We start from the raw sequence: 21863 nt of genomic DNA, 5'->3' as shown, positions 1-21863 counted from the left end.
AAATAATTAAGTTCTGTATGCCATGCAAGATGTGAAAATAAATTACTGCAATTAGAGATTTTAGTTAAAAATAGGATATTTTAAATGATAATATAAAGCAGAGTATAAAATTTCATTTACAAAACATACATTTTAATAAGATTTCAGGGAGCAGAAGTTACTCATTACAGAAAAGATAAAGAAAAACTTTATTGGAGGGATGTTGTCAGAGCATTTTAACTTGTATCTATATTACATTTACTTAATATTCTCAATTTTCATTGTTCTTCTAATTGTTTTACTATCTCCCTAATTTGGTAGTAAATATAAGAATGTATAAAACTTTAAGTGTGGGAAACTAGAATCAATTTCTGATTTATATTTAGAATACATACTGTTTTCAGTATGTGTATATATATGTAGATGTGTAGATATGTAATGATGTTTTTTATGGATTTAATTATAAATTTTAGTCATAATGTATTCATTACAAACAATTCACTGAAAACTAGTGAAAAGTGATCTTTTTCACCTTTTGTTAAACAGAGTGATAGCTTAATACTTGAAAAATAGTGATGATTGATTAAATCGAAGTTAATGATTTTAAAAGTGCTTGTTATTAATAAAGCTAAAGCCATTAGTTGATTTTTAAAATCTTTTTAGGGATGCAAGATGATCTTACTAAAAGAGCACCTCCATTAATACTAGTGAGAACTAATAAAAGATGCAGTGCCTATTTAATAATTAATATCACCAATATCAGTAAGAATATACATTAGGTTAAGTCTGTTCCAAACGCTTATAGGATTTTACTGCAGAGTGGACTTAACCAAGAAATGTCAGGCTAATATTTCTTAAATACTAAGATTCTTGGTTCTAATCGCTATAATAATGCAAGTTAAGGACCTGAGGGGCAGGGTGGGGGGTGGGCAGACCATTTCCAGAATATGATAGTAATTTTGAAAGAAATTATATATTTCTTTCTGTTATTATGATTGTTGTTCTATTTGTTCAGGGTTCTAAGTTTTGAAATAAGCATAACTTTTAACATGTTTTACTCCTTATGGAAAAGAAAATTAGATGGGTTTCTTTTAATGAACAAATAGCATTACTTAGCTAAGTGTGGCTTGTCCACATACAGAAAGTATACTTAGAATCAGGAATTTAAAGCAATGTTAGAAGTGAATCTTGGGAGAAAATGTCACATTAGATAATAGCAAGCTAATTCTCTCAAAATTCAACTCAAGTATTGAATTAAAATTTAATAATTTTTGAGAGTTTATTACATACCAGCAGTATTTTTCCATATACTCTATTAGATAACCACACAGAAACATTGTTAAGTGTAATCATATGAGAAAGCATATTAGAATTGACTTTAATTCCCGTGATAACAGAGAAGGCAGAATATATTATTTAATTAATGTGAAAAAATAAAAGAAAGTATGACATGGTATATCTTCTAGAAGAAAAAAGCTAAGATTTTCATCTATTATAACAAATGTACCACTCTGGTGGGGATATCGATAATGGGGGGGGTGGGCGACAATGCTTATATGGGTACAGAGAGGAAATAGGAAATCTTTGTACCTTCCCCTCAATTTTTCTGTGAACTTTAAACTGCTTTAAAAAGTAGTCTTAATTAAAATAATAATAATAATAATAATAATAATAATAACAAAGAACAAGAAGAGAAGTCTGAGAAATTGTAACAGACTAGAGGAGCCTAAGATTATGTGATGACTAAACATAATATGATATCATAGATGGAATCCTGGAACATAAAAAGGATGTCAGGGAAACACTAATGAAATGTGAATAATTTATTGAGTTTAGCTAATAATGTATCAATATTAGTTTGCTATTTGTGACACTATTACAATGACATAAGATGTTGACAATAGGGAGAACTGGATACAGGGTATTTGAGAATCTCTTTAGGATCTTTGAAACTGCTGTAAATCTAAAACTATACTAATATAAAAAAAGGTATTTAATATATATGAAAAGTCAAGATTCCCTAGGTGAAAAAATGTTTAAGTAATTACTATGTGGCAAATACTTTTCTGACACTATGGATCTCATTTAATCTTCACATAAATCTTATGGAAAAGTTGTATTACTATCCTTCCAAATTAGAGAAAAATAAGATAATATACAGTTAATTAACTTGTTCATATTAGTGATGCAGCCAGAATTTTGTTGTTGCTATTGTTAGTTCATACAATTACTTTTTTTCATATTTGTTGAAGCAATAAATCAGACATTTTTTACAGTAATTTCTGTCCAAGTGGCTGACCATAAGAAACTCCAACACTACACTCATCTGAAGGGCACTGCCATTCTCATCTACTTTATAGTATTTAAGGACAGTCAGCTTAATCTTCTTTCTCTTATGCTGATTCTTTCTGAGAGTGGTGTTAAGACTTTTTTCTTAGCAGCCAGGATTTTAAATTAGGAAATTTGTTTCTAGGAAGTGAGCTATTAACCACCTAATTACAAAAAAGAAAGAAAAATCTGTTGAAAGGGATTTCAATAGATCCAATCATTAATAGATCCAACAATAGATCCAATTCAATAGATCCAATCATTAATAGATCCAACAATTTTATTATATATATTCTATATGTTTTATTTAAAATGGACCAATCAAAACTCCTTGGGAGTGCTTATTTCAGCAGCACATATACTAAAATTGGAATGATACAGAGAAGATTAGCATGTCTCCTGCACGAGAATGACATGCAAATTTGTGAAGCATTCCATATTTTTATTTTACTTATATGAGGAATCTTAGGAACAAAAAGAACAAAGTAATCAAAAACAGACTCACAGTCTACAACCATGCCACCCTGAACAAGCCCAATCCCATCTGATCTCGGAAGCTAAGCAGGGTCAGGCCTGGTTAGTACTTGGATGGGAGACCACCAAGACCAGATGCTGTAGCCGTAAAAGATAAGGGATTGTAAACTGACAAGGTCCTTGTAATCTGTGAGATCAACCAAGGGTGGCCTCGCCTCTAAGGAAAAAAAAAAATACAGACTCACAAATATAGAGGGCAATCTGGTGATGGCCAGATGGGAGGGTGGTTGGGGGGCTGGAAGAAAAGGGTAAAGGGTTAAAGAAATACAAATTAGATAGTTGATAGATAGTCACGAGGATGGGGAGCAGGGCATAGAGAATGCAGTTAGCATTAATGTAATGGCTAGGTGAAGAGCCAGAAGAGAGAAAGAGAAATCAGGGAGATCATTTTATAAACTATATAAATGTCTAACTGATGTACTGTATACTTGAAACTAATAATAAAATTAAATTTAAAAAATTCCTTGAGAAATCAACTCTAAGACTCTTAATATTACTTCTATTTATGGAAGTTAGAGTATCTAAGAATCATTAATAGATCCAAGAGTTCCTTACCTAGAGGTTATCCATTGCATCTGGCCATGGTCAAAATTAATTAAAAAGAGTTGCCATGTGTTCAGTAATTACTAGTTGAGGTTCATTCGCAATATCCCTGTATTGTGAAGCATTTTATTATAATAGAAACTTCTTTTTTTGGAAAGAGTAACTAAGGATCTAATCATATTAAATACTTATAAGCTCTCAGTTTGACTGCTAAAAATTATGTTTGGCGACAAATGTTGTTTCCAGAAATCTTATTTTTTCATATAACCCTTCTGTAGCTATTCTGTTCAGGTACTAATTTGTTTAGTCTTTGTTTCTTTTCGTGTGCACTGTTGACCTAACAGTCATGGCTGTTTCATTTTAACATGGTAATGACTATACATTTGTAAATCAAACTGTAAAATCTCTATTGATTTATTTTACAAGTATATATTAGTTATTATTTCTTTTATGCACCCCTAGGTCTCCTATGTAAAATTATCTAATGATGTCTTATTATTTTTTTATTTTAAAGATATTTTAAAAGACATTCCTCAAGTAAAAGTAAGATTAAATATTTAATTCGGTTCTGACACAAAATTGTGTAATTTTCTTTTTTCGCAAATTGCTATGCTGTAGTAGGGTTAATATAAAAGCCACTTATTATCTAATGGAAGTTAATAGTAAGCAAAATTACATATGAAATACCATTCTTTAGTAAAGCATAATTAAGCTATTTAATATCACATAATGTGTGTTTCACTAATTTGTAGAGTAAACCTAATAAACTTCATGGTTGGTGCACACAAATGCACCAAGAAAAATAATTACCTTTACAACTTTTTCTCCATTGACTGTTTAATTTTTTAAATGCACATTTATGTGCATCATTTTTTGTGTGTGTGAAATATGTATGGAAATATGGTTCCTATTTAGGAACGGATAAATGCCTGTTAGCTATTCTCCAAGCAATTTAGATCTTTATGCCCCTATCTTTCTTTAAATGATCCTATTTTTAAAAGTTGTATTGTAGAAAGGGAAAGATCAGAAAATTCATATTTAGTAGTCAACCAATAACAATTTCTTTGTGGTTTTTGTATATCTCAGAAAACATATCATATTGAACTACATGGCATTAATACAAATAAACTGTTCATTCCTGCTACAGCTAGAAGATAATAATTGTGATTTGGGATCACCCACTAGCTTTTCAGAGCTAAGAACAAAACAAAGATGTTCAATTTTGGATTAACATAGCATCTTGTATAATGCATTTGTATATAATTATATATAAAGCTGGAGTAAAGACACTATTGTAGTATTACATCATCAATGTAAAGCTTTGCAGGAATCTTTGAAATAACGAATATTCGTATGCAGATATCTTATCTGCAGAAAGCCCAGAAACTGTCTACCAATTTTATATTCATAACTTTCATTCACAAGAATCTAGTGAATACATGTTCTCTGCAATGCTCCATTCTCTCTTTCTTTCTTAAAACAAGCCTTTTACCTTTTATGAAAGAATGATAAAGCTATTTTCCCTCTTGGACACGTTTAAGTGCATCACCTAATGTTATTCGTAACCTTGATTTTCTTTCCTGTCAAAGTCTTGCTTTCATTTTCAATCTTGCCATAGGGCTTTTAAAATAAATTTTAGGTAGTCTGCATTTCTAGAGTGTCTAAATAACACAGAAATGTTAACAACGTATTTTTCATTATCGTGTTATAAACACTAGTATTAAAAGAGAATGTTCTAAGTGGTCTGATTTTACCATGGTGGATTTGTGTTTAATGGTTATATTGTGTTATTGATAATTAAGAACATACAGTAAGTCTGAATGGGCTCAGTTTAAATTAGATTTTTAGGTATAATTTGTTTTATCCTTCTAAAGAAAATCTATTCTTAGCGATAACTAATTATTTTTATGCACATAGATATTATACTACTTTATGTGCAACAGACATTTACATATAAAGGCTGTGATATTTTGTGGAATATCTTTCAAAACACATGTGACAGTGTTAATAGCATCACAGTCACTGTTCCTAGGGCACATATTTCAATTTCTGTTGCCCTTTTTTCCCCCCGTTTTTCTGCTGTAAGTACCAAAATAGTGTATTATACAGTAATAGCCTGGGAATAATAGTAGGACCATCATCTTTCCTTAAACTATCTTCAAATTTTATTTATATTTTTAATAGACAGTTACTTTTTCAAATAGTAACCTTTTAGAGAATATAGTAAATCTTATATTCATAATGACCATCATCATTATAGAAACTGTTCAGACATGTAAATCCAAGAAGGATGATGAAGAATGCACAGAATACATTTTGACTTTTTGAAACATTATTGGCGACTAAAAAAAAAAAAATTACAAAATAAAATTAAGGGTAGTTGTAACTATTGGAGAGTCAATAAAGAAATTTAAAATATCCCAAACAAATATCATAATACCATTTTTACGAAATTGTGGAAGGATTTTTAAATGCCTGGAATCAAATGTGAAATCAAATGAATCAATTAACTTGATTGCAAACTTCATCATGAGTTAATCTGTTCCATAGCTGGTCAGATTGTTATAATACTATATATAGAAAGGAAGATAGATATCTTTAAAAATTTTAATACTTACTTCTTAACTTCTTTTTCATGTGAATATTTCACTATATGGTCACTTTAGCAAACCATGGATTCATGCTTGGTCAAATCCTAGCAAATACATATCCTTTCTGTTTAGTCGATGTGTCAAAGTGATTTAAGTGGTAGAAGAGGAGTAGAAATTCAACAAAAACCAAATAATATCTTCAAGTCAGGCAGTTCTAAAGATATAGCTTCAATTATCACATACATCAGAGAGATTATGCTTCCCATAATCACAGAGATTATCAACATCTAAGTTCAGAGCTATTAGTAAAAATACGAAAATAAAAAATCATAATAAATGCAATGTTACTTCAGTGTTCTTTCTCAATGGATATATAACATAAATATATGAAATATATATGTAATATATAACAACATCAATGCTCTCTCCTCATGTTGATGGCACATTTAAATAAAAAGGAACGTTTTTATCATATATTTGGATTTAAAAATTCTCAGATGACTCCTGACTTGTTCATTACTGAGGTAGCAACTTAAATTTAGATAAACTTACCCCATACTATACCTCTTTGCCCAGGATTTTAGTTTTGCATTAAAAAAACATTTAAGTAGTTTACTTGTATAAACAAATCACTATCATAAAATAAAATTTTAAAATATTTGAAAATAACATTTGCATTTCTAAAAATTATGCTTTATTTTCTCCTTAAAGTAAAACTAATTGGAATAAAATATAGGTCTGTGAATTATATGTGTAGGACACAGAAATCAGAAATATATCCTAATAATGAGGAAGAATGGAAAGTTTCTGAACGTAAAAAGTCTCAATCACTACCTAAATTTTATTTTATAAGTGATAGCTACATATCATTATAATTGTGCTAATCTTAAATATATTAGAGAATTTCATATTTTTCCTCCATTAAAGATTACAATGTAATGTGCATCATGATAGGCAAAATATTCATAATCTTGGCTGAATTGCATTTTATTTTTGGTTTCTTTTATATCTGATTATTTATCAGTCAGTTAAGTACCTGCTATAGGACCACGGGCAAGTTTCAGAACTTCCCTAGGCCTGGTTAACATGTCTAAAATTACAGTGTTATCACATGTAAAGCTGTGTTCACAGTACATAACATCTGGTAGGGACACACTATGTGGCAATGTCCTCCATTCTGTGACTCCGTTTTAAATGTGATTTATCAAATTTGGGCTAGTGACTTTAAAAAAGTACATATGTATTATACATATATTTAGTTTTTCTACATTTTGTGGACAAAGTTTTCTTTAATTTCTACTTAGAATATAAGCTTATGAAAAACTTTTTCACATTTAATCATCTCAATGATTCATATGTGTCTGAGACACTATAGTCTGAATGTTTGTGTACCCCCACCTCAAGTTCATGTGTTGAAATCCTAACCCTCAAAGTGAAGGTTAGAGAGTGGGGACTTTGAGTGGTGAGTAGGTTAGGGGGGCAGAGCCCTCATGAATGGGATTAATGCCCTTTTAAAGAAGACTGACGAAGTTCCCTCGTCCTTCTCATCATGTGAGGATATAGTGAGAAAATGACTGTCAAGGAGGACATGAGCGCTCAACAGACTCCTAACCTGCTGGCACCATCATTATTTTTTCCTAGCCTCCAGAACCTCAAAAATACGTTTCTGTTTTTTTATAAGCTACTCAGTTTATTGTATTTTGTTATGATAGTCCCAACAAACTAAGACGGGAAGATAGGTAATGCCCCATTCTGGGTATAGGGTGAAGGAAAACCTCCTTCTGCCTTTTTTAAGTTCCCCAGCTTCAGTCTAACATCTCTACTCAAGACTTTGGGGAAAAAAGACCAGCATGTTCCCCTGTGCTTACAAAGCTGACACACGGATAATTGCAACAGAGTGTGTACCGTTGTCTATAATGCAGTTTTGTCTGGATATAAACAAGGAGTCTTTCAAATATTTCAAAAAATAGAACAAAAGGGAGTCTGAGTACACAGCAAAAATAATTCAGTTCCCCATGTGTCATTGTCAAGCTTTTGTCAGCTTGATGTTAGAAGAACCATGATGGAGTCTTGAGAATTAATGTCACAGAAAAACTTTGATAAATATTACCTTATCTTTCCTCACAACAAATCTGAGATTTTGGGGGGGATAGATATTTTATCTACATTAAGTGGAGGAGGAAAGGAGAAAAAGACAAGTTATTTGTTCATTTTCTAAATTAGTGTCAAATTCAGATCATAATCAGGTCTTTTGTCAACCATATTTACCTCATATTTATATATATTGAAAGTAAGTTACTCTCTAGAGAAATCAAGACAGAGAAAAAGCATTGTGAGAAGGGAAGGAAGAAATGGTAATATTTAATAAACTAATACATACTTTGCTTAGGGCCTCATTAAATACGCAGTTTTATATTTTTGCAGCATAAATTAAATTGCATGTATGCTGTACTTCAATGCACATGTCATATTATTTTTCAATAAATGGACTTAATGTGACTATGAAGGACAAAGTTCTTTCACAGTTCTAAAAGGCCACATTTTTTTTTTAGAACAGTGACTACAGATTGAAAAATGTAAAGCTCTCTGCTTTCTATAGTTATTTTTCCTCTCAATAGTAAAATAAATCTATGAACTTTAATGAAACTAAACACATGTCTTGACTGGTGATATAGGAATGACTTGATAACTAGGTGCCTGGGTGCTTGACTACACAACAATAATGGTTTTCTTATAGATGTGTAGACCTTAAAGCACGTGGGTAGGAGTTTTTTTGTACAGGTGCAGTGGGTAATTTCCAGTAAAAGCCTGAACAAGGGCACATCACATTATAGTCTGAAAAACATTATCTGAACGAACAAAGCATATTTGATTATGCGGGAAGTGTGTAGTAATGTTGGCAGCAAACACAAAGCTTCTCTACCCCTTCCTCACACACTATTTGGTGGAATCCAACTAACTACATAAGTCCTAAAAATTTTTTTTAGAAAGATGTTTATGCAAAAACTTTTCTAGTTGTAGTTTTCATGTTTAAAATATCATATTATAACTTTGAGAATGCTGTATTCTGTGGATTATAGCAATCTGTGTGTGTTTATATCTCTAAATACATATATATATATAAACATACATGTATGTATATACACATTTAATTAAAATATGTATGTAATATATAATATCTGCCATACAGATATGAAAGCTTACTTGTCATACACTTGGGCTGTAAGTGTCAATACTTGACCTTAATAAGACCAGAATGGGTAAAATTAGCATGAAACAATGATATTACCCAAAGAATGAAAACGGGATTTCCATCCTTCACCTTTCTCTTTGCCATCAGGAACATTCTCATTTAATTTCAATCAATATATAACATTAAAAATAACTATTCCCTATAACAAAACTTAATTTTCTCTCTTCTTTCTTTTTCACCTAAACTTGGGTAAGGATTATGGAAACCACAACTGCATTTGAAAATGCTATTTTTTGCTTTTACATACATGATCTTGGATACAAAGGGATTATACCCTTAGGAAAGACAATTCTTTAGCAAATGCATCTTTTTCTCTCTCCTAAAGATCAAAATAAGGATATCCTGTAAAACATCATACCAGGTGTCTTATAGTATATAGTTTTGGGAAACTCAAGTCAACAATAAGAAAATAATCAAAATGTTTTTCTCTGCATCCAGAGGAGCTACATTTGAAAAAACGCCCTGTCTCGTTTGTCCCTCGTCTTTTTCTTTCACCCTAAATATTGTAATAAAATATTGCACAAGCAACATAAAGGCATATAAACATAAACTTTCACAAACTTATGTGCTTCGCTAGTGTAGAATGGCACAATATATATTTCATAGAAACAGGATGATATTATTATTTGTTTCTATGAGAAGAAATAGCCCATTAAAAAATAACCTATAATGATCAATCATATTTCTACCCACATTAAATACTTTTACTGATATGCTGACTAAATCATTAGCATGCAATAAAATACTCAATTATTATATACCCTGCTGTTTTCAACTCTTGCAGATTGTCAGTCTTCGCTGTGCAATAAGCTGAATGATGTGAAAGGCATTACTCTTTCTGTGACTGGTCTGCTGAGCTGACATGCTTTCTGACTTCCTTAGGCTTTTCTTAATTTTCAAGTCAATGCTAATAGCATGATCCATACTTTTGTTTTTAAAACCATTTTACATAGCAAAAGAATCCTTAGAAGTTTTTCTTTATGTATTGCAGAGTTTATTTCTTTTTTTTTTCCATAGAATATCTGTAATGTTTACACTAAAATTTTCCATTAGCTGAGAAAAAATTTGTTTATTTTAGTTTTTTAAAGAGTGAACAGACTTCGTTTTAGTCAACATGTATGAATGGCACCTAATCTTAAGGTCGTTCAGTATCCAACTATCACTTCTACACAATTTGTTCAAGAAAAAAAAAAAAAAACTTTAGGATAGGAACATGTTAAACTTTTAAACTCATACTATTTAATACAGTGGCCACTAGCCACATGAGAAATTCAGTTGTGGCTAGTCCAAACTGAGATTTTTGAAAAGTTAGTATGAAATGAAGAATGAAAATATTCATAAATTTTATATTCGTTACATAGTAAACATTTTTTTAAATGCAAACATAGATTGCATTAAATATGAGATGTTAATAAAAGTAAGTTCACTTTTTTTCATTTTTAAAATGTGGCTACTGGAAAATTAAAATTATATATGTGGCTTGCATTTGTGTCCTGCATTCTATTTTAATTGAATAACTCCATATTTGCCATATTTTGCCATATTTTAAGTATATTTTAACTATGCCATATTTTAAATATATTTTTCTATATTAGGCTTCTCTTGGTTCATTCTTAAGATTTTTAAAAACTTTTGGGATGAATTACTATTAGTAGAAGAGACATACTACTCTGTTTCTTTTCTCCCATTAATCATTTCATCCTTTCTTATACTCTCCAGAACTCTCATCATATCTATGTATTATACTCTTAAAATATAAACTGACAATGCTATGTAGGCCCCCATGCATATTGAATTCACTAGAAGTGGGCCCCCATGCATACTGAATTCACTAGTAATTAATTCTCCAAACAACATCATGCCATTCCTCTCTTTCATTTCTTGAATTTTTTTCAGTTTGCCTATGAGCAGCACACACAACCTGGGAAGGTTTAAAGTGCAATTAGTTGTTCATGAGTATCGAGGTGGGCATGGTGATTGAAAGCAAGAGTTATAAAACAGCACATCATTTCAGTGGGAACTGTCTAGAATCAGATTTTATTTTTTGATAAATCACAAAGATGTTCAGGGCAAAAAGTTTCCTTATTTCCACATAGAATGCTTAAAAAATTTGGCTGCCTCTAACCACATTTTAATGAAAGTTTAAAAATAATGAGAAAATTCCAGCACAGTACCAAATAGAAAAAACCAAACCAAACCAAACAAAACATTAAGATGGGATACTAGAAGTTGCTGTTAAGCATTCTCAGGAATGGGCCTATAGCCCAAAAGAAGCTTATAATGAAAAACACATACATTAAATGTCTTTTTATGTATTTTATTTTCTCCAGCAGGCAAAAGTTATTTTATATCGCAGTATAGACTCTGGTGAAATGTGCAAAAGAAAGCCAATAGAGGTACTCATAGAATGAATTCCATGCCTCTCCTGCCTTTCCACTCTAAACCACCACTCCTAACACCTAGACCAAGTCTTTTCAGAAAAGGGGTTAGGCATTTGCTGTCTGGTCCATTAAATTTTATTTATTTTTAAAGAAAATATACATTTATTTCCCCTGATGAAATATCAAAACATAAAAGAATAAAAATATTAAAAATATATTGAATCTGCATTTCATCAGAGCATATCCAAAGTCAGATCTTTATTAACATTTTATATCTGGTATGAGTATTTGCTCTTTAAGAAATTTTAGTTTGCAGTTAAGGACACTAAATATTTGTATCCAGGTTTCTCGGAATCACAAAAGTGCAAAATGTATAGAAATGGTGCTTAAGCATAAAACGAAAAAAAGAAGACAGAATTTTGTGGCCTGTACACTGAAAATATAAAGATAAAATTGGAATTCTAGAGCATTTTCTTGAGAGAAGAAACAGAAAGGTCAAAAACTTCTGATGACAGCAGAAAAAGGTAATCCTTTTTGTAAGATCTAAAAGATGATCCTTGCATTCATGAATCTCAGTTAACAGAAAGGTCAGTGAGTAGTTTACTGACTGTCTCAGGGGTTTCAGCTACATGATGTCAAACATTTGTGTGTTTCTAGATATTTATAGAGTTGATATGGGAAAATAAAATTTTTGATTAATTTTATTTCTTTTTTTTCTTTTTCCATATGAATGTTTGGCATCATGGAAACAAATCTTATGTAACAGACATAAGTTATCCTACTCATATCTTACAGGAAATAGAATTATTTTGTTTCAACAAAAAAATTGAACAAGGTTTATAAATATTAATTATGAGTCTTATAGTATCAACAATATACATATATTATAATGTTGGAAATAGTAGTTTCTTTTTGCCCAAACTCAATTCATTATGGAATTTTACCAAAAAGAATTCTATTTATATCTAAAGTAAATATTAGAAAGTTGTCTTGGTCTTGAAGACATTACCCTGCAGAGTCCATAACTGTTTAATTTGGACTAGATTTTTGTTTTGTTTTTTAGATCAATGATTTTATATTTATCTGGGTAATTGAGAAGTCACATATTATTGTGGCTATTTGTTGAATATGCACATCTTAATACATCGAATTATCATTATATTTAGAGGGAAATATTATTTTGAAGGGAGAACTCTATCACTCTGCAGAGGATCACTTCTTCACGCATTCTAATGAGTTCTGTAAGAAAGCCCAAACACACGCAGCTGCTAAACTCTCTAATTTTCCAAGGTTTCCTTACCATTGTATGTATTTCTCCTATAGAAATTAATATATTATTTATTTACTGTAAATGTCTGTTTGACTGCAGACCAACTGTGTCTTATTTCTTTTATACCTTCACTACACATCATAGTGTTCAGTAAATACTTGTTCATTTAATGTTATTATTCCATAATGGATCAGAAGGACCGGATAGATTAAACAGAGAATTTTCTGTCTACACTTGAGTGAAGTTCTCATTGCCTACTATTTCTTTCTGACAGCTTTGTCTGTAAATTCTATATACTTTCTAATTTGATTAGTTCTGCTTTTTGGCCCAAACACTGAATTCATATTTGTTCCTGCCACTTTTCTCACATGGAATGTAATGGCTAAGTTTTAAAAGCAGTTGGGACACATCTATCTAAGGAATGAACAGCTTTGGAAAACTTTAATTATAAATTCCTTTAGTGCACCAACTGTATACGTTTTAAAACTGTGGGTAAACATCAACTGCAATTTGGTGTGATAAACTGTTAAACATAGTATTATAATTAGCAAAATTAAGTATGCAGAGCTTGCAAGAATCTGAAAAAGGACTTTTTTGTCAGCATTAATGAAGTTTGTCTGAAATCCTCATTTATTTGTATTAGCACATGAGGTAATATCTTCAGAGTCAGAAGAGTAAAAGCAGAACACTGGTCCTATTTAGAAAATGGGCTCCTGAAAACAACTGCAAAAGGGTCTTTATTTAGATCAAATAAATAGAAAGAAGAGAAAAAATGGAATTTGAGATTATAGTTAAAGCTCATATCAGAACTGGATTACCTTATTAGGGGATAGAATGCATTATTAAACAAAACTAAGACATTCTGATTTGACAAAAAAATCTCTTTTATAAAGAAAATAGCACTGAATTATACTACAACTATTTGTCCATTAAGAGACGAAGCTGACATTATTATTCTCTCTGTTGACTATTTCATGATTAGGAAGTATTTTAATTGGTACTTTCAATTGTTATTAAATGTGTGCTTCCATGGCATTTTTATCCCAGAGTAGTTATTATCAGACATATTTAGTAAGATGTACAAGACAACTAGGGAAACTCGTTAATAGATGGGAATTTGTTGCTGACTTTAAATGATGGCTTATAATATAAAAGTTTAGATTGTATGAAACTTCAGTCTTAACGCTAAATACTTTCTGTATAATTACATTTAATCATTATTAATTGAAACTGTACTCAGCTATATTGAGACATTCTGCAGCCTAATCTTATCTATTGAGTTCCTGGAAGTTGTCTATATTCTGAAGAAATCTTATGATGCAGAATCCTGGACTTTGAAAATGTGGTTAGTTCTCTAAGCATGATTTTTTATGTTAAAAAAATTGTTTTAGTACATTTTATGTTAAACTTTCTCCTCCAGAAATTTTACCCTAGAAAATCGTCTCATTTTTCTCTCTTGAATATTTTACAACAGAACTACAATGAAGTAATCTGACTATTTAAAAACTTAATACAATGTTTCATTTCTCAAATCCAAGTCATTCGATTTCATTCTTCAGTTCCCGTTTTCCACCAGATTTTGTCCAAGTTCAGTAGTTTAGTCCAAAAGTTTATTATCAACTGAACTTTTGACTCACATAAATGATTTTCAATAAATTGTTGAAATTAAATTTATCAGAGGATTAGACCTTGTCAGAGGGATTTCTATTTCAATTATTAGAAAATAATATTTCAGGTCTAAGTATTGAACTATAATATTTCCTCTCTTTAACTAGAATTATTTTTTTCTTCTTAATTAGGATACATTTATTTACTTTTAGGCTTCCAGACTGTCTGTACTGAAAACAAGCTTTAGGTTTAAATTTTTAATCCCCTAAAGAAAACAGAGTAAAATAGGACAGCATGAGTTGTTCTTGACCATGGTTCTTTTCTGTGTGTACTGTGTTTACATCATATACTGAAAAATGTTCCTTTTTCTGCATTGGAATGTTGACATGCCAAACGCATTGCATTTCTCTTTCCTTCCACATCTCTATTGGCTAGAACAGAAAGTTTTTCAGGAGTTCCCCATAACTATTGTTTATCAGTGCTTTTTAGTCCTGTGAACTGGTTCAGCACTACTAAATGCTAATATTTCAGCCGTTTTTAGTTTATCTCAAATTTTTTTCCAGATATGTTGAATGAATATTTAAATGGAATAAGAGAGGAACTTGTATCTAGTTGGTTTATATATATAATAACTGTCATATTTTGGTATATGAGTTTATGTAAATGTTTTGCTTGATTTGAAAACTATCAATTATACTTTTTATTCTGCCTAATAATCTACATGAATATTAAAAATAGTCACAATGGATCTCTTTTTTTTATGTGAGCAAATTGTAAGATGTTTGTGTAAGTACATTTTCAAACTCATTTTTCAATCTGGTAATATATTCGATATTAGATATGATAATTCCAGTTAAGTATTAAAATTGACAACAATCATTTTCAGAAGTGAATTCTTATGGAAATGTTTCTTGTTTTTTGTTTGTTTGTTTGTTTGTTTGTTTGTTTTGCTTAAATAGGGAATGTTAGTGGCATAAGTGAATAGTGGACTTTTATATGCAATAATAATAAAAATAGAAAAGATACCACCCAAAATTTTATTAACCTATCAGCACATTTGATAGCTGCAGTATCTGACTTCAACTCTAGCAACTTCTGTGCTTTTCACCCAAAGAACACTATTTCCATTTGCTCCAGACTCCCTGTGAGTGGGACAGTACTGAGGATCACTAGAAGTAGATTCACCTGATGTGCTTTTTAAAATGCAGAATGCATGAAAATACTGACCTGATTAAACAGTGGCTCTGTTATACCTATAGGTTATTTTATAGGTTTGAAACACCATTCTAATTTACCTATGTAACTTAACCTCCTTGAAATCTACAATTATGTCAGGCATTATTTTCTCAATCCTTTTTCCATAACCACCACCTAAAATTCATTCTACCCATAGATACAATATTTATCATGTCAGTCCATCATTTAAAAATCTCCAACTGTTCTTTTGCCCTTAAAACTAATCTGGACTTTACTACGTTGTGTGTATCCAATGTCTCATTACTGCTTCCAATTTACCTTTGGAATTTTCCTAGAAATCTACAATTGTGTCAGGTTTTATTTTGTTTTATGTGGACTACAAGCCTTTTGTTACACCAGGACTTCACACAAATTTTTCCTTCTTTCTGGCACATTGTTCTTGCTTCTTTGCTTACATCTACTTACTCTTTCGATTTAAAATTTGTTACATTCTTAGATGTCCCCAGAAAAAATTCAAAGGTCCATCATCCCAACTATATAAATCATAGCACTATATACTTTTATCGTATCCTAGAAATCATCAACTACATTGGTGCTGACACAGAACAGGATTTTATCTTTTCATGATAAGCCAGATGACCAGGTAAAAACACATCCATACAAACAAATACATCTTCATAGGAACTGTTATGTTTTATGATGATTCCATTATAAATTTTGTTTATTAAACATAACATTAACAAATAAAAGGCAGAACAAAAGAGTAATGTGAAATTATTGTTATTTATGAAAGGAAAATGAAATATCAAATTTAAGAGAAATTTGTTTACATAAAATAATGTTTCCAAGCACGAGTCCCAAATTATTGCTATTATAGTCATTATGAATTCTATTAAATTAAAAAGCCTGCGTATCGAATATCTACACTAAATCCTGCATCCACTATATTCTATGAGAGTGAACGTCTTATTTTAAATTAGACAGGTTTTTCAGAAAGTGGTTTTGTCGACTTTCCTTGGGGAGGTGAGTGTTCAGGGAGAGGAGATGATTAGAGAAGGATAGAGATGAGTCCTTTCCTTCAGGAGAGCTGACAGGTAAAAAGATTGAAGATAAGGTAATTAGCAAAGGTAGATGAGAGGGGAGTTGCTTCTAGGGCAGTTGCTGAGATGAATCTGTGAGTGATATCCCCATTTGTACACTGGCATAATAGGTTTCCATTTAAAATGAAATTAAAATATAATGAAGCAAATTTGATGACTGCCAGGTTTGTTAAAATAGAGTTCTACATTTAGTCACACTTCTCAACTGAGCTGATACAATGTAGAAAACTGAGAAGACAGGGATATATCCTTGTATTTTTTATCATAATTTGGACAGAAAACAAAGAAATATGTGTATGTATTTTAAAACTATTTTATAAATAAGTTCTTTCTAAGGACTTACACAATCATTTTACTGATAAAATAATAACTACCTAATGAATTAAGATCTGTATTCAGCTAGTAATATTGTTCTGCCAGGGCATTAAGTTACTTGATTTCTGATGGCCAATCATTTTACAAATAAATATTCATATATATACATATTTATTCACATGTTCATAAATACACACACATATAACCGTCCCAGAAGTGAGGGGTGGTACAGGTCAACATTCTTGTGGTTTATTGCTGGGAAAATATGAACCAAAACAAAATGAAAACAACAATAAAACACTTCAAAGCTATTTTCTTCCTGAATATGGGTCAGTCATTTTATTGAGTTTTCTTTAAAATGATGATAACTTTTCATATCAACTGGAAATATTTTTAAAAACAAATAGTTCAACAAATATTGATCAAGAGTTTTATTATAAAATTCCTATTATACATGCAAAGACTGACTTTTCTTCTAGGAAATTATAGATTGACTTTTAGAACTTTATACCTTTGCTTAAAGATATTTAAATGATAACATTATGCCTAATGGTACAAGGTGAGGACACATTAACTACTTTATCAAATGTGTTATTCTGGTGTATAATAACAATGCATTGTTCACTATTAAGAAAAATTTGAAGTGCCAGTACTTATGGGAGGATGTTTTGAAAAGTAAGTTAACTTCCAATGTAAATTAAGTATTACTATTTGCCAGATTTTAAAAGGCCATTTATGTGAATTCATGACTTAGGTAGGAGACAATATGTTGACATTCTTTTCTCCTGAATTTGTTTGAAATAGATTTATTCTTTTTTAGTGGATCATTTATAGAATATAAAAACTCATACTCTATGGATAAGTATTGATACTTTTATTAATTATGTGTGATTTTTGAAATATATTTTTTAAATTTATTTTTAAATAGTAAGGTAGGAAAAATGAGTTTTACTCCTTTGTGTTGTTGTCAAAGTCTTGAAATGTGCATACACTTCAAAATTTGTCCCTTATAGTCATTCAAAAAGCACATTAATGGAGCTCCAGGATATTGAGGGAAACTAGTCTCAAGCAGGGTTTCTTTTCAAGTGTGTATCCCATGGTATGGTCCAATAATTTGGAGCTAGAAAGTCACATTCCTAAGTTAACGTGGATAGATCACCTTATTTATCTAGTAGGCTGACAAAGTATGTGACATTTTCTTATTCTCTTTTAAATCATCTGTATCGTGTTTCATCTGTATGATTACATATGCTTAATAATATATAAATATACCTTAAACAAATATTTAGGAAACATATTAATAAATTTTATGGAAAAATGATTGTACTCATTTAAAAGGAGCTTATGAGGTAACTAAAAAAAAAACAAACTCAAACTCGAAGAAATGCTTATTTTTCCCCACATACATATTAATATATATCTAATTACTTAAAGCTCCTTGCCCCAACAAATTTATTTGCAAACTCCTGTTAAAGAAACTTGGTTAAATTTGTATAATTCAGTTTTTAAAAATTATTCAACCAGCGAACATGTTTGCTTTCCTCTAATCTCCTTTTGCCATACTGTATAGCACTAGAATTTCTTGAGCATATCTGGCAGACAAGTGGTGGACCTTAACTCACAGGCCCAATTACAAAATTCTACAAGTCACTTAAAGTCTCAGCCTTACTGTTTCTATTTGTCATATGTCAGGTAGTTGGGCTTGATGGTCTCTAAAGGCTCTTCTAGGTTCAAGTCTAGATGCTTTCAGTTACTCTATGCTGCTATTAGTGTGACAGATCCTTCCGAGAGGGGAGATATCAATGTGGCTGTTTGATGTCTAATTAGATTTTTTCTGTAGGAAGATAAACATTTCAAGATGTTCATTTTTAGATATCAGGTAAATAAGTATTTGATTTATAAATTTGAGTTCAATGTTAATTTAGCTATATTTAACATGTCAGAATATCAATAAATCTATTAACATGTTAGTGTGGTGACTTCAACTGTTTGTCTTTTTAAAATAATTTTATGTATTCTTTATACTAAGAATAGCAACATATTCTTGTCAAATATAGATGTGAACTATTTCCAAGCCCAGGTAAATTGGCTAAGTTAAATATCTAAACATTTCAATGAATTTATCCTTCCTTATAATGTAGTTCACTCCATAGTAATGTAAAATATTTACTAATTTGTGACTTCTACTAGCTAGTTAATGACCTCTTGATATTCATCTCATTTTGTTCTGTCATCTTTTCTTTAATCTCCAGAGACTTTGGACTACAAACTTATTTCTCCAGAGAATTTGGACTACAAACCTATTTTTTGTTGTTGTTGTTAGTTTACCTTCTATGTTTGCAGTGATAGGAAAGGATTTTGAAAATGCTAATAGTATGCCAATATCTTTGTTTGGAGTACCACTCAATTTTAAAGAGTTTTTGGTACACATGTTTTTGATCTTATGTACAACTGCAACTGGCAACATTTTCCTCATATTAATAATTTCTCCCACTTATTGTGATCATTATTGATTCCATCAAATTTATATAACAGTGAGGAGGATAATGTTAAAATTTTTTCTGTTATCCTTTCATTCACATTGCCTCTTTCCTTATCATCCATAACAACTCTTAAGTTAATCATTCTCAAGTTTTATTTTCCATCAAAATCATCTGGTGTGCTGTTTAAAGTACTTATTTCTGGGTCTCATTCACAAAACTCTCAATTTAGTAGGATCTAAATTATATCCTAAGAATCTGAAATAAACTCTCTTAGAAAAACATAAATTGGGTAAATGGAACATGTAAATAATTGGAGAATGATTTTGTACCTTAAGAAAAGAGACCTATTTCTAGGATATTGGATTTATATCCCAGAACCATCCCAATGTCACTGTATTTTTTTCTTTTTTTTTCTTTTTCTCTGTGCGTGTGTGTGTGTGTGTGTTAAGAGAAGCATCTAAAGGATATTTGAGGGTGAGAAGTAGAAGAAGTATAATCTATTGCTAACTAGAACCAAATTATTGAATTATTATATTCTATATTCTTCCATATTGGATAGTGCCTTCAAGAAAATAAAAAAAGTCCTGTTTTTATCTAGAATATTACTCTAACCCAAAAGCTACAGAGTATATATGGAGAGTAAAAGTAAGGAGAAAATATACCAGACTAGGCCAAGGAATCTTAAATTTCTGACAATATCACTACCACTTACCAAATTATATGTTTGCATAAATCACTTAACCTTTTTGAACTGTAGTTTAAAATGTATTACATGGATTAGATATTAAAGGCCTTCAAACTCTTGTGTACCTAATTTGGAAAAAAGAGAGAGAGATTAGTTGCTGTAATTTATTTTCTCCTTATTTTGTGGAATCAGGATATCTCATTTTTTTAAGAATTCTGAAATGATGCCCGAGGAAAAAAAGCTACAGATCACTAATTTTATAACAATTTCCTACATACTGCTTATTAATGTTTACATGATTACCTGCTTGTGCACATAGCTATATTTTTGGCAAGTTTTTATTTTTATAACAGTGTACTTATCTGAAAGTTTCTTGAGTTTATCTGACCCTGTAATGCAATATGCAATGGAGTTCGGTATTGAGGTTATAATAATCAGATACTAGAGCTAATGAAATGTAGATTTGTGCAATATTAACCTTGTTTTAATAGACAAGATGAGACTATATAATAAAAGAGTAAAACTCGAAAAGGGAATTTTAAACTTCACAGAAAACTGTTGATTATACTTGTAATCAAAGACTCATGGCTAATAGCAAATATAAACTATAGTCATCACAAGCTTAAATTTAAGCTATTTTTTCTCATCTATTCATAAATACTATTACGACAACTTTTCATTTTTTTAAAATCCTGGTAAGAATTTTGGACTTTATAGCAAATATATATTTTTAATGGAGGAAGGGGAAATCAATGTTAGAAATGGTTGGTTTCTGATGAAGAATATTCTCTTAAACACAATATTATCACCATTACTTTCAAGGGGTCATAGACACAGAAATGCAACAGAAATTGCACGGTATGGAACACATATAATCGTCACTTTTGTCCTTCAGACCCCCCCAAAAAATCTAAACAGAATATGAAAATATGCATGTTCTATACAGACAGCACAATACATTTACCCACAAGGAAAAGGCACCCAAGGTCTACGAGAGGATATTCCTGCAACATGCAGAGGAGGGAGAAGGAGGTGTAAAGAGATATTTTCTCTAACTCCAACAATCTGAAATGGCACAAGATTGAAAAGCACATTGAGGGTCTTATTATTCTGACTGCATCTAAATGTTTCTCTGGAAGTGTGATAATCGAGGGGAATATGTGAGACATTTAATGAAAATCTCTTCCTTAGTTTCAAAAACTTGTATAATGTGAACTAAATCTCTTAGTATAAGGTAATACATACTTGCATGTGTGTTATCTAGCACATGGAATTTTTTTAAGAAGAGGTTTTTATTCTCATCATAAATAAAATGAAACATTTTAATCATAATGATATTAAAATTAAAATATTGTTAAATAATCAAATTATTTTTCTAGCCTCCTACAAATTATCTTTAAAATGTTTGGAATTTTATCTAAAGAGCAAAGCTTAAAATAGGACTGAAATTGGTATAAGTTTAGAAATATCCCCTAATGAGTGCTGATGTTCAATTGTTAATAAAACTTTAATTTTAATTTATAAAATCTATTATAAAGTTTCTAAAATATCTAATAATCTTTAAATAAATATACTAGAGTACCTTACTATTTAATG

At 30.5% G+C, this 21863-nt stretch overlaps 1 protein-coding gene and 1 non-coding gene across 2 annotated transcripts in view; both read left to right on the top strand.

Moving 5' to 3' along the window:
* Positions 1-21863, top strand: part of CADM2 (cell adhesion molecule 2) — a 982117-nt gene that overhangs the window by 105648 nt on the left and 854606 nt on the right. The window lies entirely within an intron of this gene.
* Positions 2645-2751, top strand: LOC120615308 (U6 spliceosomal RNA). The gene has a single exon (XR_005656223.1). It is a non-coding gene; the product is annotated as a U6 spliceosomal RNA (small nuclear RNA).

The sequence above is a fragment of the Pteropus medius genome, unplaced genomic scaffold, assembly GCF_902729225.1.
Source record: "Pteropus medius unplaced genomic scaffold, Ma_sr-lr_union100, whole genome shotgun sequence".
In the NCBI taxonomy this organism is placed as follows: Eukaryota; Metazoa; Chordata; class Mammalia; order Chiroptera; family Pteropodidae; genus Pteropus; species Pteropus medius.
The sequence above is the reverse complement of the archived record's forward strand: the minus strand, read 5'-3'. Positions and strand labels throughout refer to the sequence as shown.